Source organism: Saccopteryx bilineata, chromosome 8 (assembly GCF_036850765.1).
Source record: "Saccopteryx bilineata isolate mSacBil1 chromosome 8, mSacBil1_pri_phased_curated, whole genome shotgun sequence".
NCBI classification, from domain to species: Eukaryota; Metazoa; Chordata; class Mammalia; order Chiroptera; family Emballonuridae; genus Saccopteryx; species Saccopteryx bilineata.
Window position 1 is genome coordinate 15,373,578 of NC_089497.1, and position 21,907 is coordinate 15,395,484.

Here is a 21,907-nt window from a genome sequence, read left to right on the forward strand (position 1 = left end):
TTTTAAAACGACAAATGTTACTTGTGATTTATAACCAGGTTATTTGTGTATTCACGCAACATACTTTTATTAAGCTCCACTCTGTGCCAGACATTTTTGCTCTGCCTATGAGGCAGGGCAAAGTTGACGAGGGTACAAAATCATGTAGTTGAAGTTTTAAGACCTTGTAATTTAGTGGCAGAGGCAGGTACATATGGTCATAACTGTATTTCAAATTATACTGTGGATGATTCATTAGAAGAATGGAAAATAGTAATAGTACTATAAAACCACCAAGAAGAAAAAAAATTAATTCCAACTGGGATAATGTGCAAAGACCTCGAGGAGTAAAGGGAGTTTTTTTTCTGAGCTGTAAAGATAGGTAGGAGCTGTGGGTATACTACGTGAAGACAACAGAAAGGCTGACGAGTAGCCACTAGCCAGGCAGAGATACGGCACAGAGCGGATCATAACAATACCTAGGGAGCAGAGAGAAGAGGAAGCAGTTCAGGATGACTGGACGGGTTTATCTGTATATAATATATATAATAACAGGATAGATGTGGTGTGCAGTGCTACATGCGGCAGGAAACCTAGATTGTTAAGTATATTGCAAGCCAAAATAAAGAATACTGATGAAATAAATGCACAGTGATTAGCCACTAATCTAGTGTTCTATTGTGAAATAATGTAATAGAGCCTCACATTTGCACACTTATGAGGTTTGTAATGATTGATTATTCTTACCAAAAGGAAGGACTAGTCTAGTTACTCAAAAATAGTAAGTGGCAAATTTGGTAATAGATCCTAGATCTGATTCTACATCAATTCTAGTCTAAAATTGTGACATTTTTCTTAAGTTATCAGACATTTTATTTGGATGTGGGTTTTTATCTTCCAAAAATGGTTAAGAAAAGATTGTTAGGAATAATGTCAAAAATGTTTTTAAAATATGTTGCTTCAGAGTTATTCTTAGCAAATTAATTTGAAGTGCTTGCAAATAATAATGCAATAGAAATATTCAATAATACTGACAACTCCACTAGGAATATGATAAAACTCCATTCTAACTAGTTTAAAAGAGATCTTCAATTATATAGAACGTAAGGTCATACGTTAAGCATCTAATTTGGTATCCAAAATAAGTTTGTGAGTGTTTGTTTTCAAACTATCAGCATGTATTTAGTATATATTTTCTGCAATTTAAATATACAAATTTAGAACTTTATTTTTTTATTATTTTGAAATATTTTATTCACTCATTTTTAGAGAGGAAAGAGAAAAAAGAGAAAGAGAGAGAAGAGGGGAGGAGCAGGAAGCATCAACTCCTATATGTGCCTTGACCAGGCAAGCCCAGGATTTTGAACCCGCTACATCAGCACCCAGGTTGAGGCTTTATCCACTGCGCTACCACAGATTAGACGAATTTTATTTTTTTTATTTTTATTTTTTTTCGAATTTTATTTTTAATATGTTAAAAAGCAACTCCTTTGGTAAAATCGTATAACATGTAAGTGTATTTTATACACAAAAATATCTAAACATGTTTAGATTTAAATGTTATGTTAGAATGAAAAATTGTCAAGAAGATATCCCTTAAAGTTACTTATGCCTTTTAATTTTTCTGTAAAGTCTGTATTATACAGAGGTTTAGAAAAACAAAAACAATAAAACCCCTTCAAGCTAGAATTTATGGCTCTTTTGGTCACACTAAAATGTCAAGTGAAGTACAGATCTGAAACATAGAAATTTGTCCCCTACTATGCAATGGTCAGTTAGCAAGTCTGCTAGTATATTCTTATTATGCTCTTTGACCTCTACATAGATAACTTTCATTATCTGACAATGATATTCAATTTGCAAAACTAGCCCCGGTCATTTCAAAGGGCTCCGCAAGGCAGGGAAGCCTTTAAGTATTTTGTGATGGTTTTTACAGAGGGCCTCACAGTGACCAGCCGGGTACCCTCCTTCCATTTTTCTCTTTTAACAGCTGGGTTGCTGATCTCACAAATCATATTTCGGTTGGAAATGAAAGGTGCGCCGCTGCCCCGCGTCCTGTTAGAAATAATGTCACACTTTACTACCTGTAAGTGCTGACCGAGTGCTTCCGCCTTTTCTTCCCAAGGTGACTGGAACACAGATTGATGAAAGATTGCGCAGGACGACAAAGGTTAAAGACGCAGACCCGGAGCGAGAAGCCGGCGCTGACAGTGACGGAGTGTGGCGCGGGGAGAAGGCCCGCACGACTGTCCCGGCCTCTGATAACCGGGCTAATATGAAAACTGACTACAGAAGAGAGGAGCAAATTAAATCCATTCATCAAGCATATCTCTGCTAAACACTTGTTCTAAAGAGAAGAACAAATGAAAAATTTACTGTTTTCATGCTCGCAAGGCTTGGGGAAGGAGAATTAATTATAAGGTACTGACCACACTATTAGTTAAGTTTTTTTTTATTCCCCCCCCCCTTGGGGAAACTACTTATTGGTTTGTCAAAGGACAAATGAACCTCATTAGGGAGATTAGTTTCAGTCGGTGGTTTTGAGTTAAGACAAACGAAGAATACACACTTCAAAAGATACCCTAAGTAAAATTATGAAAATTGAAAACCTTTTTTTTTTTTTTTTTTTTTTGGCTCTTCATTTATAAACTTCAAAAATGACCACTCTATTACCTATCGCGAAGCCAGAAGGAAATGGGATGTCGCGCCAGTTTTCACTCAAGTGCCCGCAGGAGAAATATATTTATATTCCAGTACGGCTTTGCAAGCGTGGTGACGACGAACTTGCGCATTCCAGGGCTCTAACTTGTCCACGGCATTTTACTTTTATGTTGGAGCATGTCAAGCGGAGTTCCACGCCAAAAGAAAAAAAATTTTTTTTTTATTATTTATAAGCTCCTTTGAAATCCTTTTCTTTTCAAATGTTTTAAGTGCCCTGGACAAATAGCGAGCTGACGTTTCTTATTCTGAATTTCCCCTTGCAAGGCAGGAAGGAAAATGCCGCTCTGCTGTCAGCCCTGTCTGGCCAGGGGACTGCGGCCCTGAGTCAGCCTCGAGTGAGAGCTTTCCACGTTCGTCTAATCCCAGCCCTCTGTGGAGGCCGCTAACACGGGTTCCCTTACCGCTCTGCGTGAGGGGTGGGGAGCCAGGCTGGAGAGACCTACCATCCAGGCGAGAAACCAGACTAATCCCACAGAGTGTGTACAGCAGCTGGAAAATAACAATGACTCTTTGGGATTCAACCGACCTGGGCTGGTTGCAGCTTGTTGACCCAGAACAGAAAGGCTCCGTATATATATCCCATTACCAAACCTGGGAGCCATTGGAAACATCCTCGTTCAATCCTGACTTGCTTTTATTTATAAGAGTCTTGCTTTCGTGTATGAGAATGCCAGCCAAATGGATATTTACTTACACTGTCTTTATTTGGTTTGTTGGTTTAATTTCTCTAATTTTACAGTAGCTTTAGGGACCTGGCGGTCGGTGGAGGGAATCAGGTCAAAACGGCATCTGAGCCCTGGCTGGTTGGCTCAGTGGTAGAGCGTCGGCCTGGCGTGCAGGAGTCCCAGGTTCGATTCCCGGCCAGGGCACACAGGAGAAGCGCCCATCTGCTTCTCCACCCCCCCCCTTCCTCTCTGTCTCTCTCTTCCCTTCCCGCAGCCAAGGCTCCATTGGAGCAAAGATGACCCGGGCGCTGGGGATGGCTCCATGGCCTCTGCCCCAGGTGCTAGAGTGGCTCTGGTGGCGACAGAGTGATGCCCCAGAGGGGCAGAGCATCGCCCCCTGGTGGGCATGCCGGAGTCTGACTGCCTTCCCGTTTCCAACTTCGGAAAAATACAAAAAAAAAAAAAAAAGAAAGAAAATGGCGTCCGAGGTCACTGTGTCAGCCCCTAAGTTCTGCTACTGAGCCATGACGGAGGCAGAGTTTGTAAAGTATTGTTTCTTAGTATAAAACGGCGGGTTTTTCTTTAGACGTATTATCTCATGACATCAAAAAAATTTTTCGATTTCTTTTCTAAAGGGATTATGGAACAGTGATTCCCACTGGTTACTCTGCTGGTCGGTGCTCACTGGGGAGCGTTCAGAATTAGCTAAGGTATTCTGTTGGTTTGCTTATTTGCTTGTTTTTCAAAATAAATTTGTAAATTTGTTTTTCAAAATCAGCATTTTCCCTTGAGGCTGCAGGTTATGTAAACCTGTACCTTACACAACATAGAAGGCCCCTTTAAGGAAAAAATAATATAAATTTGCAAATACAAAACTTGATGTCTTAGTTTGGGTTTTTCAAAAGCAAATGAGGAGGAGACCATAGGTGTAATTTGCTCATGTGGGAAATGATAAAAGAGCGTAACAGTGACAGAGTCGTCACTTGGAGAAACGGAAGTTCAACTGTGCTTTGGGTCTTCGGGAAGATATAAATGTCATTCCCCAGAATGCATGTTGAGGGCAAAGGAACGGCAGCCTATGTCATTCCTATTCCACACTGGGTAAAGGTTGTTCCGGGGGTAGTAATTCTCCGGCATTTCTGGGCTTCCGTGTGCCGATGCATGTGAAATGGACTGTGAACACTCATGTAGCCAGAGAAGGTCCTCAGGAAAAATGGTTTTGAGGTGGCAACCGTGGGAATGTACACGAATTGCATGCACAGCAGAGTTGAGCTCCAGGGTAAGGTTCAGGGGAGAGAATACTGGAAGAGTACTGACAGTTCCTCTACATTAAAAATAAAAGGCCCTGGCCGGTTGGCTCAGGGGGAGAGCATCGCCTGGCATGCGGAAGTCCCGGGTTCGATTCTCGGCCAGGGCACACAGGAGAAGCGCCTATCTGCTTCTCCATCTTTCTCCCTCTTCTTCCTCTCTGTCTCTCTTTTCCCCTCCTGTAGCCAAGGCTCCATTGGAGCAAAGCTGGCCTGGGTGCTGATGATGGCTCCATGGCCTCAGCCTCAGGTGCTAGAATGGCTCTGGTTGCAATGGAGCAATGTCCCACATGGGCAAAGCGTCGCCCCCTGGAGGCCATGCTGGGTGGATCCTGGTCTGGCTCATGCGGGAGCCTGTCACACTGCCTCCCTCCTTTTAACTTTGGAAAAATACAAAAATAAAATAAAATAAACTAATAGTGTTTATTTAATTTAATGATAAAATAAATTATGGCAAATCACAAAATCAAAAAATTGACAATTATGGTCATTCCAATGCTACCTAACATAAGAGTAAGCATGACAGAGCTGAAGTCAGAGTGGAGGGTGATGATGGTCTTAAGCCATCTTATTATTCTAATAATATAATTGTTTATAATCACAAAAATAATACCAGATCTTTCCCAATATCTCCCAAGGAATTGGCTTTTAATGAGGGTCCCTGAAACTTGGGTTTTAACATTTTCTCGGTAAATTACTTATGATTGTTATTACTGAATTTTTCTTATATTCTCATGTGTGTAGTCCAGAAATTAAGTTGAGTGCCACTTATCAAAATATTTATGAATAATAAAAGAACAAGAAAAATTAATAAAATACAGTAATTGAAAACATATCTCAATATATGCAAACATTTGAGACTATTATTAATTACACCCTGTTTTTTCAACCATACTACTATTGAAACTATGGGCTGGATAATTATTTGTTGGGTGGAGAGGTTATACTGTGCATTTTAGGAAGTTTAACACATCCTTATCTTCTACCATTAAATACAGTATATCTGTCCCACTTGAAATAAACAAAAATGTCTCCACATATTGCCAGATGTTTCAGGACCAAATAATTCTCACATGGAAACCAGTTTTTTAGTGGACAGGAAATGTTAAAAACTAGTAATCTGAAAATTAAAAAAAAATGTTTGAAGTCTGTTTCCTCAGTTAATTTGTCCATATATCTTAAATCTAGTTCTGTTTTCACTGTACAGCTAAAATAATCTTCTTATTCTTTTTTTTGTAATTCACACAAAAATGTCATTTAGTTATTGTGTGAATGAGAAAATGTCCTTAATGACTGAACCATAAAATATTGTTGAAGATTATACTGCTACCTTAAAGAGCTACCTAGTTACCCCAGATTAGTTGACATTCCAGATAGGTAATAATATCTCTTGCTTTTAAACAATTCTAGGGTAAAAAGAAAATATTCTTTTATTTAATTTTTATATAAAAATATTGATAAAATATAAAATTAAACCTTTTATACAAGAAATGTTTATAATCTATGGTACCTGTACAAAAAGTGTTTAACATAAGGTATTCACTGGTAAAGAATAACCATATTTTTTTTTATACATTTTTATTAATCTTAATGGGGTGACATCAATAAATCAGGGTACATATGTTCAAAGAAAACATGTCCAGGTTATCTTGTCATTCAATTATGTTGCATACCCATTACCCAGAGTCATATTGTCCTCCATCACCTTCTATCTAGTTTTCTTTGTGCCCCTCCCCCTCCCCTTCCCCCTCTCCCTCCCTCCCCCCCATAACCACCACACTCTTGCCCATGTTTCTTAGTCTTGTTTTTATGTCTCACCTATGTATGGAATCATGCAGTTCTTGTTTTTTTTCTTATTTATTTATTTCACGCCATATAATATTATCAAGATCCAACCATTTTGTTGTAAATGATCCGATGTCATCATTTCTTATGGCTGAGTAGTATACCATAGTGTATATGTGCCACATCTTCTTTATCCAGTCATCTATTGAAGGGCTTTTTGGTTGTTTCCATGTCTTGGCCTCTGTTTTCAATGCTGCAATGAACATGGGGCTACATGTGTCTTTACGTATCAATGTCTCTGAGTTTTGGGATATATACCTAGTAGAGAGATTGCTGGGTCATAATGTACTTCTATTTTCAGTTTTTTGAGGAACCACCGTACTTTCTTCCATAATGGTTGTACTACTTTACATTCCCACCAACAGTGAATGAGGGTTCCTTTTTCTCCACAGCCTCTCCAACATTTGCTATTACCTGTCTTGTTGATAATAGCTAATCTAACAGGTGTGAGGTGGTATCTCATTTTAGTTTTGATTTGCATTTCTCTAATAACTAATGAAGATGAACATCTTTTCATATATCTGTTGGCCATTTGTATTTCTTCCTGGAAGAAGTGTCTGTTCATGTCCTCTTCCCATTTTTTTTATTGGATTGTTTGTTTGTTGTTGAATTTTATGAGTTCTTTGTATATTTTGGATATTAGGCCCTTATCTGTGCTGTTGTTTGAAAATATCATTTCCCATCTAGTTGGCTGTCTGTTTATTTTGTTGTCAGTTTCTCTTGCTGAGCAAAAACTTCTTAGTCTGATGTAGTCCCATTCATTAACTTTTGCCTTCACTTCCCTTGCCTTTGCAGTCAAATTCATAAAATGCTCTTTAAAACCAAGGTTCATGAGTTTAGCACTTCTGTTTTCTCCTATGTGCTTTATTGTTTCAGGTCTTATATTTAGGTCTTTGATCCATTTTGAATTAATTTTAGTACAAGGGGACAAACTGTAGTTGAGTTTCATTCTTTTGCATGTGGCTTTCCAGTTTTCCCAGCACCATTTGTTGAAGAGGCTTTCTTTTCTCCATTGTGTGTTGTTGGCCCCTTTATCGAAAATTATTTGACCATATATATATGGTTTTATTTCTGGACTTTCTATTCTGTTCCATTGGTCTGAGTGTCTATTTTTCTGCCAATACCATGCTGTTTTGATTGTCATGTCTCTATAATATAGTTTGAAGTCAGGTATTGTAATGCCCCCAGCTTCATTCTTTTTCCTTAGGATTGCTTTGGCTATTCAGGGTTTTTTATAGTTCCATATAAATCTGATGAATTTTTTGTTCCATTTCTTTAAAAAATGTCATTTGAATTTTGATGGGAATTGCATTAAATTTGTATATTGCTTTGGTAATATGACCATTTTGATTATATTTATTCTTCCTATCCAAGAACAAGGAATACTTTTCCATTTCATTGTATCTTTTTTGATTTCCCTTAATTCATTTTCTAAAAAAGCAAAATAACATGGGAAACATCTACTCAATTCAAATATCCAAGTACCATATACTATAAAACTTTGCCAAGCTCATAAAGATGAACAAGTATAAGCAAGATAAACTTTTTGCTCACGAAAATTGAAAACAAATAACAGAAGTAATACATGTTAATGGATAATTGCTATATAATTACAAACAATGAATGTAACAAAGCAGTGCCAAATAATGTTATTTCTCCCAAATCTTATTATATGAATGAGTAATCCTAGGAGGTGTGAAGAGGCTTAAACACACACACGCACACACGCACACACACACACACACACACACACACGAATTTTCTTGGTTAAATAATTTTGGGAACTACTGGTTGCTATATTCTTAGAGACATCTACATTATTATATCACAGCTTATGGAAGATTTGTCAGAAAAAATACTATCAGAGTTTACCTAACCCAACATTTTACAAACTAATTTTTGCAAAAAAACCCAATTATTTTACCAAAAGATTAAATTTGGTGCAGCATCAAATCAGAAAAGTTTTATTAGAGATCTTAATTTCCATTGAAAGACAAGAACAAGCATAATGAAATGCAATTTGCATAGGTACTAGAGGATGGGAATATTTTTCCCTTAGAGGAATGTGGATAGAGACCTCAGAGATATGAAAAATAACAAAATCTTAAAATGCAGGTGATATCAGAATGCAGCCTGCCTAACATATAAATGCACATGAAAGGCTGATCTAGCAAAAGTAAAATCTCAGCAGTGTAGGGCAGGGGCTTCTGAAATTCTGGGCTGAAGTCAGTGAATTCCTGGATAAGGTATATGGACTTGATTCTGTAGGCTCTGTAGCAACACTGATGCTCTGTGAGTAGTACCTACAATGACAGCAGTAATTTAAAATCAGAGGATGGGCAAATTAAAACGGAATAAATTAAATAAAAAGTAAGTTACTGAGTCCAAGAGAGAAACAACATTTATTCTACAACCATATCTTGGGCAATGTGAGCAAGTGAACAGCCTCAGAATCCAAAGAGAGATAGTTAATCATTTCCTCCTCTCTACAGCCTCTTATCTTTTAATCTTATTAAAGTATTTCTTAAACATTCTTTTAAAGGATTTATTTAAAGTCCCTCTCCTCTCCTGGCCTGGATGTTTATTCATGTTGTTACTATTTCTAATTTAATTTTTTGTCTTTATTTTTGAATGTAATGTTTTATTGTACAATTAATGTTGTATTATCATGACCTAATTAATATTTATTAAATAAATGGATGAATCCATTTTAACAATTTCTACACAATAAATTTTAGAAACATGCTCATTTCCTCCTTAATTGTTGGAAACCATTGGGATAAAATTGAATTATATAAACACAAATTAGGTATCTTCTATGCATTGTCCAATATCTAATGAAGAAATGCAATAAACCAAGAGCAAGATGGAATTTTTTCCAACTTTAAGTGGGAGATCAAGGGAACAAAAAGAATGCTCTCAACTCCTCCTGTTCCATAGGCATCTGGGAGAGAGGCTTTTCTCCCTTCCATGGCTTCAATTAAAACATGTTTTTACCATGGAGAACCAAAATAGATGATGCAAACTGATAAGTACCTATTTCTTTTCTGAGGCTAATGTTGGAAGAGTCATCAAGTGGTTTCCGTTTATCAGGGGTGCAATCTAGCCAGTACAGGGTGGCCGTGCAAACAGCTCAATCTTTCCAGCAATTTAATTGAATGCCATTGGGTATTGTTTCCGTGGAACATTTCCCATAAGAAAAAGATTCTTTTCTGTGACCTCCAATGCAGGGAAAACTATTTGGCTCAATGTTATCTGTTCTAGAAAAACAGAGATCCAAAGAGAAATTACAAAAGAAACGTAATAGCATTTTTACTTTTTTCTGCTGGAGGGGTTTACAGTGTGACTGCTTTAAAACTTACTATTTTGCAAAAGCCAATTTTCCTCAAGAGGCCGTTGGCACTCAAATCAACAACACAATAAACTTGCCAGGATCAGGCTATGTGTTGAATAATGGAAAAAAAAAATTCTCTGCGATTGTATACAGCAGAATGACTAGCTTTATGGTATTATTTATTTATTTTACTACATAATACATGTTACAATTGAGATAAAATGGGAGTTTCAGGTTTAAGGTCAATGCTTACTTCACAATTTGGTGAACCCAAAAGTAGGTGCTCCATCGTATTTTCAGAATAGATAGTATCAGAAGGGTGACTACTCAGACATCTGCGCCTGACAGCCTAGATTCAAATCTCAGCTCTGCAACTTACTAGCTGTATAAAATCATGTGGCTTTTCTGTGCCTCATCCTTTTCCTGTAAGATAACAATGATGTGTGTATATCTATATATACATACATATAATATGCCACATTCATTGTGCATGAGTGTGTGTGTGTGTGTGTGTGTATGCTGATATGTCAAATCCTAATCATATCTTCAGAAACCGGTAAATATCCACCAGATTGACCCACAGAACCACCGGAACCACTGAAGTTTGGCTATAATTGGACACTGGTGAACGGAATTGAGCTGGTTGTCACCCATCATCTAGAAAGCACTATTCTGAGTGAAGGGCCATAATGAAACTTAGAACTTCAGTCATTGGTGTCAACTCAACCCTTCATGTAATAATTCTCCTAAGAATAACCAAGGGGTAGCCAACCTTTTTATACCTACCGCCCGCTTTTGTATCTCTGTTAGTAGTAAAATTTTTAACCACCCACTGGTTCCTCAGTAATGGTGATTTATAAAGTAAGGAAGTAACTTTACTTTATAAAATTTATAAAGCAGAGTTACAGCAAGTTAAAGCATATAATAATAACTACTTACCAAGTACTTTATGTCGGATTTTTGCTAAATTTGGCAGAATATATCTTTATAAAACAACTTACTATAGTTAAATCTATCTTTTTATTTATACTTTGGTTGCTCCACTACCACCCACCATGAAAGCTGGAGTGCCCCCTAGCAGGCAGTAGGGACCAGGTTGACTACCACTGAAGTAGTATTTTCCTTTCCTCAGTGACAAGTCACCTGAGCTATATACCTTCCATGGCTGTCACACTTACCAATCACCTCATTCTTGAACTAGTGCCCTACTTTACCTAAAGTAACTAATTATTAAGGTTTGATGAAAATGGGCTTCATCTTTTGTTTTTCCTCAATTCCTGAATCATGACTACCTCTTATTTTCACTCTGTTATCTGACTTTTATCTCCTAACAGTCGCCTTCCCAATAATTTGCTCCCAGATCTGGTTTAAGTTTCTTAGTCCTGCCTCTTTTATTGACATCATTGTGTTCACCTGTTCATGGTTCTAGTCCAAATAAACATTGCCAGATGGAGCATATCATATAACAACACAGCAAAGTACCCACTTTTCCCTCTTCATAGTCTCTAATTATTCTCCTCTACTGCTGAACATAGTAGCGTTCCTCTGTAGTATCAATAAATGCTTACTTCTTAAGTTCCCAAGCCACTCATACACCTGTGGTTACATGTGATTTTATAAAAGATACGCTCTCTTATGTTCTTGTTTCTCACTCTCATCCTCTAAATTGGTCTTTAAAATTATCACAACGATCTACATATTTTTTTGTTGTTGTTCTGGCTGCAAATTCAGACTACTCTGAGGCATTAGACAAATACATGACATTTAATTCTAACTGAAAGCTATTTCCTACTTCAATATTTAACTACTGGGAAGTTTCACTTCACTATAACTTTCCAAATCTTTGTAGATGGTGTCATAGTCACACAATGTATAGATATCTTCCTTTTGAATGAACTTTTTATCATTGTGAAATGTCCTTCTTTAGAATATAGGGCAGGGCTCTATATTGGCAAGACTTCATCAATTTCTGGCATACTCTGGCCCTAAGGCATTAGCTTCTTTCAGGGTCTTTTAACAATTTACTTACAGTTGACCTACAATATTATAATGGTTCCGGGTTACAATATGGTGATTAAACAGTTGCATATCTTACAATGTGATTATCCCATAAGTCTGTATCCACATACATTGAGATCTTCTATGTCTCTATCATCTCATTACTGCAAGACTGCGGGGTATTCAGTCTTGTCCTTTGGAGGTTTTTAGTTCAGTTCTCTAATAGTTTAATCCCCACACACAGATTCAAAATTTGGTAAATACCTTGAGGTAAAGAATAGGTATGTATTTGAGGTTTCTATTACTCCACTTTAGCCCTATATGGAGGCTAAAAATGCCTTCTCATTTTCTGTTCCTTGGCTTTGTTTTTTGACCGGAAACATTCTTGGGTCTTCAAATCCTAAATAGCCTAAAAATAAATATACACAGTAGAATATTAGCTCTAACCCCCCAGTGTGACCTTACCCTTCCCTTTAATGCTATCTTATCTAGCCTTTCTTGTTCTCCTGGTCCCTCCTCCAGTGGGTGGGCCTTTTTGTTCCTAACCACAGAGACGATGCATCACGCCATTCACCCTTTCAGATTCAGGAAATGTCTGCTACAGAAGCTAACCGTACATTCAAGATCCTCAGGTCTCACTTGAGCTATCGACACCCACACCGCCACTAAATCTGCCCATGATTTAGCTCTTGACTCAGCGGAACACCTCGGCCGGGGCTGTGCTCATGTCTGCAGCCCGTGCCCAGCACCAGCAAACGCTTACAGGGAGAAATGGCACCTACCCACCGTCAGCTCACATCGGAACAATTCTTCCTTCTCCAGTGTTTCTGTTCATTGTAGTCCTTCCGATGCGCCTGCTGCTCTTGGACACTTTGAAAATACATTTTGGGGGAATTTATTCAGGCTTCCCTAGTAGTTGTCAGAGGAAGCATTTTTCTGCCAAGACTAACTACACCTAACTCAAAAGCGAGAGCTTTATGTTGTTTTGATGTTCCATTTGTCCCTCTTGTCCTCTAGCTTTCTTCCCTGTGGGTTGAAATTTCTATCTGATCCCACTGAATATGATCTCTAGTACCCATCAAACCTATTTTCTTTCTGGCAAGGCTCGCCCTCATTTTTTTCTTTCTCAAATATTGGATCAGTCAATCCCAATCCACTGAGCAGCCTGGTTCTTTCAGTGAAGAACAGCATTAGAGCACTAAAATCCAAAATCCAGGCCCCCGATGTTGTATTTCAGATTGTTTCATGAGAGAAAATGATTCTGGAAACCCAATTGTTATGAAAAATTACCACTTAAAATAAATGGTGAGTTCAAGTTATTTCTAATTTGATTTATTAAACTATTTTCTTCTTTTCAATAAAACTAAATGTACTATTTTATGATATTATTATATAAATATATTTAATTTACCAAATCTCCACTTTTTTTTTTTAAATCTTGAATTATCTGTCCAGAAATTGCTTATAAGTTAAGGAAATAGTAGATAACCACTTTCAAAATCACTTTAGTATCTATTACCTAGAAAACATAAAATACTTCTAGCCATCCTCTCAAATCAAATGCTGACTAACAAATTCACTAACCTAGGATGTATATATTTCATTTAAAGGAATGGTTAAGGTCAAGGAAAATTATATAGACCAATATGACATTTTGAATTTTTTTTCTGACATTAATGCCGTTATTTATATAGTTAGTTGCTCTGATTTGTAATGATGCTAAGCATTCTTTCTTCTCCCCAAAATAGTAAAATAATATCCTATGTCCTTATGTTAAGCCCCCAAGTGCTAGGGGACAGATGCTATCTTTCTAGGTGTTTACTTTCAAAAGAGGTAAGTGCAAACCTGAGACACATCTCTAGATTATGGGTGTGAGCAAAAGTAGGTTTGTCCCCTCTTATTGAGCTGTCTTACTCACAGATATTTTAAATTAGTCAAGATAATAGAAGACAACATTTGTTCTACATATTATAGATTTAAGCCATTTAATTACAAAAAAAATAAACTTTGCTTATTCTCAAATTATCTAGAGGGAAACTGAAAATTTTGTTAGATTCACCAACTGAGGTCTCACATATAATTATTGATATAATTGACATGGAAGTAGTGTTGCTTCTACAATCATTCACAAAGTTTTTTTTAATAGTTTTTGCTTTTGTTATAAAGCCTCAATTCATGATTCTAAAGCTTTTCTAGTCCAGCTAGCTTGACTCTGGAAAAAAAAAATGTCTCCTCCAGAGATTTGCAGCATTGGCATTGGATAGAACCAGAAGATAATTAGAGTTGCAAGTGTTTAACAGTGAAATCACTCATCCCAAATGCTTCGACGCAACCTTGGGAAAGGGCTGAGGTCAGCTCTTAATTTAATCAGAGTGAGTAGCTCATCCCTAAAGTGTTAGAGCATTAGTATGCTTCTAAAGCGCAATGCTGGGTTTATCCGTTGGGAAGAGCTGTAAAAGAGCTAACACTGTGGAGTACAATGTAAACTTTTCAGGTTTCTGCTCACCTCAAAGCCCAATGGGATATTCTTAGAGTATATGAATTTTCCAGTATGCTACATTGATCAAACACTATAAAAAAATTAACTCAATGGTAACATCAGAAACTTCACATTAAATTAATAAGCAATAAAAATAAGCATAACTTCTAATGTTTTTTTTGTTTGGGGAAATAATTCTCAACTATCATGAATTTTTTTAAATATTAAAATTTAGCAGACCTATGACATTTAATATATGTTTTTCATTACAATCTAGTATTTAATTGGCAGGTCAAACTCTATTTTGAGAATTTAGATAAATATTTTTATTATTATCATCTCAAAGTATTCACATAAATTAATTTGGAACCTGATCTTTACTTCTCAAGCTTACATTTAATAAGTAGCTCACGGGCTACCACCACAAAACAGGTTGTTTAATGTAAAGAATTAGTGTTCAGATATCATTAAGTAAATTCTGATACACTGTCAAAATATTTTTATGTAAGCAGTGGGCTCTCATTATCTTAATTATACATCAATCAAACCATTCCACTAATCCAAACTATACCAGTCTCCCTTAGAAATAGTAGTACAATTACCTTTAGAATATGTTGAGTCTGTTCTCCTCAGTAGATTCTAAGTTCCATGAGGACAAAGACCATCCAATTCTACTTGTACAATGTTGTGTACCTAGGACATAGCACAGTGTCTGGAAGCAAGTAGATATTCAATAACTGTTTCATGAATTAACTTAAGCATAGACATGGAAGCAGTCCAACCAGAAGACCCAGAAACAATTTTTGTTTCTAGTGTAGCCTTCTTTTTTTATTCTTTTTCTTTTTTTTTTTTGTATTTCTCTGAAGTTGGAAATGGAGAGGCAGTCAGACAGACTCCCGCATGCGCCCCACTGGGATCCACCCGGCATACCCACCAGGGGGCGATGCTCTGCCCACCTGGAGCATTGCTCCATTGCAACAGGAGCCATTCTAGCACCTGAGGCAGAGGCCATAGAGCCATCCTCAGCGCCCGGGCAAACGCTGCTCCAATGGAGCCTCAGCTGAGGGAGGGGAAGAAAGAGACAGAGAGGAAGGAGAGGGGGAGGGGTAGAGAAGTGGATGGGCGCTTCTCCTGTGTGCTCTGGCCGGGAATCGAACCCAGGACTCTCGCACTCCAGGCCGATGCTCTACCACTGAGCCAACCGGCCAGGGCCAGTGTAGCCTTCTTTTAAACCCAGACCATTCATGATAGTATCAACTCTTGCATCTAAACTTTGGGCAACTACAGATTGATATTTACTCAAAGCTAAATATTGTATATCCTTAAACCATAGATATGGGACACCATTTTTTAATTCCGGAACATTTAAGCTTCGTCTGTTTAGTATTTAGATATGGTTTAGTATACTAATCTATTACTTGTCAATGCTACATGATTTTTATGTGGCATAGAAAAAGAGCATCTGATTTGACCTTTCTCTGAAGTATGAAGATTACATTAAATGATCGATTGATGGAGATCATACTTTCTCTAAATAATTTTGCTTTAAAAATATTATTATAAAATTGCTAATCATACCCTAAAATACTAATTGGAATAAAATAACTATTGGTTTTTGAATAACACTTATTTTGTCACTTTATAAATCTTGCCTTACTTACTCGAATTCTACTATAAGTTTTTATTATGCTTCATTAAATAATATTTATGTCTAAGTCTTTTGATAGTCAAAATTAGCAAAATGCCATTTACAAACATGTTCAGCTATTTTAGTTTACAAATATTGATCGACTTACGACCTATGCAACTTACCACAATCGCTAGCCACTACTGCTCTGCGTCTGGCAGTGCAAGCATTGCCCGGCTGGGTGAATGACAGTGCGGACCAGCTTCCGGCAGCACTACCATCTCTGCATGCACCATTTCAACTGTTATCCCTAAGACTCGATACAGCAATTTGTGTTTTGTGTCTTGGATATTTTTTATCAAACCCTTCCCAAGATGTCTACCAAAGGAAATTGTCTTTGTCTATGCCTCAGCCTGCCAAGAAGGAAAGAAAGGCCATCGATCTCGACACGAAAATGAGCACGGGCTCATCCGACTTGAGCATGGGTTCACCAGCTTGAGTGCAGGGGTGTTGGCTTGAGCAAGGGATCATAGACATGACCCCATGGTCGCTGGTTTGAGCCCAAGGTCACTGGCTTGAGCAAGGGGCCACTCGCTCTGCTGTAACCCGCTGGTCAAGGCACACATGAGAAAGCAATCAATGAACAAGTACGAAGGAGAAAAGAAAGTGAATGTGATTGCACATGTTTATGAAAAAACCAACCCCGGTAACCCCAACTGCTGCCTCAGATGACAAAATAAACAATCCGCAGCCAAGCATCAGCAGCCAATAAAATGTTTCGTACATGTTCATATATTTTGATATGTTTTGCAATTGGGAAAATGTTTCCTATGGTATTTTTTACACCTGTATTTTGTATTTTTGTATGCATCTGTATTTTGTAATTTTGTATGTTTTGCAAATATTAAACCAATTGTACTGGTAATGCAGTATTTTACTTAAACCTTACTTAAATGTAAAAATAAAATGGTGTAGATATAAATACACATGGCATAAAATGAACAAAGAAAATTATGATATATGACAATAATAAAAAAATTATGATAAAATATGACTTAAAGATTTTTATAACATCATTTCACAGTACTGTACATATAACCTACTCAACTTACAACCAAATTGTGTTACCATTGGTCTGTTGGAACCAATTGTGGTCGTAAGTTGAGCACTAGCTGTATTTGCTATATGGATGGTACTGATTTTTTAAGTTTGTTTTCTCAAGAACGTTTCCAAGATGTGATAAAATATGTTATATAAAATAATTATGTAACATGATGGTGGCATTAGTTAATGCTGTAATGGCAATCATATAATAATTTACAAATACATCAAATTAACATGTACAACTTAAATTTATACAAAGTTTATTTTATATTTATTTCTAAAAATGTGAAGAGTAGTGATTTTTCTTTGGTTTTATTGAATAAAATCTCTGCTGAACTTTTTTGATAGCTAATATTTTGTGCTTTTTCACTTCAATGAGTATCTCTTAATTGCTGAAGTAGTAAGTACTATTTTCTTCTGGAAGCATTCATTTGTCAAACCTGTCGCGTACTCTCTCTGGTACCTTACAGAAGAGAGCTCAAATGAGTAAGTACTTGCTCATTCTTATCCCTCTCAAAGAGTGCCTTTTACTTGTCTCCAGGCATTCCTGAAATTTCTATCTCTAGGTGTAATCTAAAAGCAACAGAGAACATTAACGGGGAGAGAGTAATCATTCAATCAACTGACCAGTAGTTTTTGAGCTCCTATTCTGTGCCTGACAAGACATCAGTGAAAAATATAGGCAAAAACTCAGTCTTTATGAAGCTTTCTCTATACGTTGTGCTGGCCTATAGAACTTTCTATGCTAATGGAAATGCTCTATATCTGCATTCCCAATACAGTAGCTAGTGACCACCAGCCATACATATATGGATAGACTTAAACATTAAATTTCTATTAAATTTCTATCTATTTTTTTTAAAAAAAGATTCTTAATTTTTTTTATTGTATTTATTTTTAATGGGGTGACATCAGTAAATCAAGATACATATATTCAAAGATAATATGTCCAGGTTATCTTAAAGTTCAATTATGTTGCATACCCATCACCCAAAGTCAGATTGTCCTGTCACCCTCTATCTAGTTCTCTTTGTGCCCCTCCCCCTCCCCCTTCCCTTTCCCTCTCCCCCCTCCCCCTGTAACCACAACACTCTTATCAATGTCTCTTGGTCTCACTTTTATGTCCCATCTACATATGGAAAAATGCAGTTCCTGGTTTTTTCTGATTTACTTATTTCACTCCGTATAATGTTGTCAAGATTCCACCATTTTGCTATAAATGATCCGATGTCATCATTTCTTATGGCTGAGTAGTATTCCATAGTGTATATGTGCCACATCTTCTTTATCCAGTCATCTATTGATGGGCTTTTTGGTTGTTTCCATGTCCTGGCCACTGTGAACAATGCTGCAATGAACATGGGGCTGCATGTGTCTTTACAAGTCAATGTTTCTGAGTTTTTGGGGTATATACCCAGTAGAGGGATTGCTGGGTCATAAGGTAGTTCTATTTTCAGTTTTTTGAGGAACCACCATACTTTCTTCCATAATGGTTGTACTACTTTACATTCCCACCAACAGTGGATGAGGGTTCCTTTTTCTCCACAACCTCTCCAACATTTGCTATTACCTGTCTTATTAATAATAGCTAGTCTAACAGGTATGAGGTGGTATCTCATTGCAGTTTTGATTTGCATTTCTCTAATAACTAAAGAAGATGAGCATCTTTTCATATATCTGTTGGCCATTTGTATTTCTTCCTGGGAGAAGTGTCTGTTCATATCCTCTTCCCATTTTTTTATTGGATTGTTTGTTTGTTTGTCATTGAGTTTTATGAGTTCTTTGTATATTTTGGATATTAGGCCCTTATCTGAGCAGGTGTTTAAAAATATCATTTCCCAATTAGTTGGCTGTCTGTTTATCTTGTTATCAATTTCTCTTGCTGAACAAAAACTTCTTAGTTTGATGTAGTCCCATTCATTAATTTTTGCTTTCACTTCTCTTGCCTGTGGAGTCAAATTCATAAAATGCTCTTTAAAGCCCAGGTCCATGAGTTTGGTACCTATGTCTTCTTCTATGTACTTTTGATAAAATACAACACAATTTTATGTTTAAGACTCTCAACAAAATGGGTACAGAAGGAAAATATCTCAACATGATAAAGGCCATATATGATAAACCATCAGCTAACATCATACTAAATGGCACAAAACTGAAGACTTTCCCCCTTAAATCAGGAACAAGACAGGGTTGTCCACTCTCTCCACTCTTATTTAATGTGGTACTAGAGGTTCTTGCCACAGCAATAAGACAAGACAAAGAAATAAAAGGCATCCATATCGGAAAAGAAGAAGTAAAGGTATCACTTTTTGTAGATGATATGATCCTATACATCGAAAACCCCAAAGAATCCACAAAAAGACTTCTAGAAAAAATAAGCCAATACAATAAGGTCGCAGGATACAAAATTAACATACAGAAGTCAATAGCCTTTCTATATGCCAACAATGAAACATTTGAGAATGAACTCAAAAGAATAATCCCCTTCACGATTGCAACAAAAAAAAATAAAATACCTAGGAATAAACATAACAAAGAATGTAAAGGACTTATACAATGAAAACTATAAACCATTGTTAAGGGAAATCGAAAAAGACATTATGAGATGGAAGAATATACCTTGTTCTTGGTTAGGTAGAATAAATATAATCAAGATGGCCATATTACCCAAAGCTATATACAAATTTAATGCAATTCCCATCAAAATTCCAATGACATTTTTTAAAGAAATGGAGCAAAAAATAATCAGATTTATATGGAACTATAAAAAGCCCTGAATAGCCAAAGCAATCCTAAAGAAAAGGAATGAAGCTGGGGGCATTACAATACCTGACTTCAGACTATATTATAGGGCCACGACAATCAAAACAACATGGTAATGGCAGAAAAATAGACACTCAGACCAATGGAACAGAATAGAAAGCCCAGAAATAAAACCACATATATATAGTCAAATAATTTTTGATAAAGGGGCCAACAACACTCAATGGAGAAAAGAAAGCCTCTTCAACAAATGGTGCTGGGAAAACTGGAAAGCCACATGCAAAAGAATGAAGCTGGACTACAGTTTGTCCCCCTGTACTAAAATTAACTCAAAATGGATCAAAGATCTAAACATAAGACCTGAAACAATAAAGATTCTTAAATTTAAATCACCATGTGAGGTTAAAAGGTTCTGTAGTGCATGATGTTTTTATGTGTGTTTACAGGCATGGTCGGATATCAGGGGGAGTTGTATGAAGATGGCATTAATTAAAATGAAGAAGGAAAGAGGAGGTCAGAAGAGACCTGTTGTTTTGGACTTCTTAGTCCTTTTCAAGACTTGAAGTCTGAGTAAAGTGATTCTGAAAGCTACAAGATATATGTGTGCCTGAAATACATAATTAAGCTGCAAAATGGTCTGCTTATTGATAGGCAGTCATGTTGATGTTACAATTAATGCCTGAACACCAGTTAATGTCCACATAGGAAAGAATAATTACAAAACATCATTAATTAAGGTCTTTTACTCTTCCATTGTCAAAACTAATTGCCTGGAGTAAGATGTTCTCCCTTGATTAATTGGTTTATAAGGACATGGCCAAATCTGAGAAGGCTATTCTGTTTCCCAGGCAAAATGCTTAAGGTTCTGGTAAGAGTGAACACCAGGTAACAGGTGTGGCTTGTGGTCTTTTATGTTCTAGCTGCACAGGCCACACTTTAGGGTTACATCAGGACAGTTAAATTAATTTGAGGCATTCAATAGATGATCTACCCAGTGCCACTTTTTTTTTTTAATAAGACACAACCCTCTTCAAAACTAGAACCTTCTGTTGTCTAAGTACTGCTTCTGTTTTTGAAACTGTAGCCAATTTGTAACATGGAATTATTGTGAAGAGTATAATGCCTTCTTTGGTATAGATTACTATGTGTGTTCACTACCCTATTCAAAACATATCCACCTGAAATTAACCTTAGAATTTTGTTTGGTTGGATTAGTTGTTGCAGAATCCAGGAAGCATCTATTTACAGGGGCCTTGGGTGTTAGGGAGGCATCAAACAGGAGCATAGTTTAGCAAAAAGCTAGATGCTTTTACAGATCTCTAGTTTTCATTCCCATACACCTCTTCTGAGTTTCCAAAGCTTGTTCATTCTTCTCTTTAGTACTTAGAGGGGTTTTTTTTGTTTGTTTGTTTTTGGGTTTTTTTTTTTTTGTATTTTTCTGAAGCTGGAAATGGGGAGGCAGTGAGACAGACTCCTGCATGTGCCTGACCAGGATCCACCCAGCACGCCCACCAGTGGGCGATGCTCTGCCCGTCCAGGGGCGTCCCTCTGTCGTGACCAGAGCCACTCTAGCACCTGGGACAGAAGCCATGGAGCCATCCCCAGTGCCCGGGCCATCTTTTGCTCCAATGGAGCTTCAGCTGCAGGAGGGGAAGAAAGAGACAGAGAGGAAGGAGAAGGGGAGGGGTGGAGAAGCAGATGGGTGCTTGTCCTGTGTGCCCTGGCCGGGAATCAAACTCAGGACTTCCACACGCCAGGCTGATGCTCTACCACTGAGCCAACCGGCCAGGGCTACTTAGAGTATTTTTGATGCCTATTTGTTCCATGGAACAACGTGAAGATTGGGATAGATATCAAAAACTGAAAATCTTTTCAATCCAGGAATTTATCACAAACTCAATTTAGGAATGAGTGAATAAACTAATTAATCCCATGAGGAAACAGAAGCCCATTGGAATCCCCCACATTTTGTCTTTCTATAACAAAAATTGAAGCTTAAATAATAACAATATAACTTTGTTCTCATCAGTGAAAAAATAAACGGGACCCAAATTCAACAATTAAAAATAGCATTCCTCTAATAGT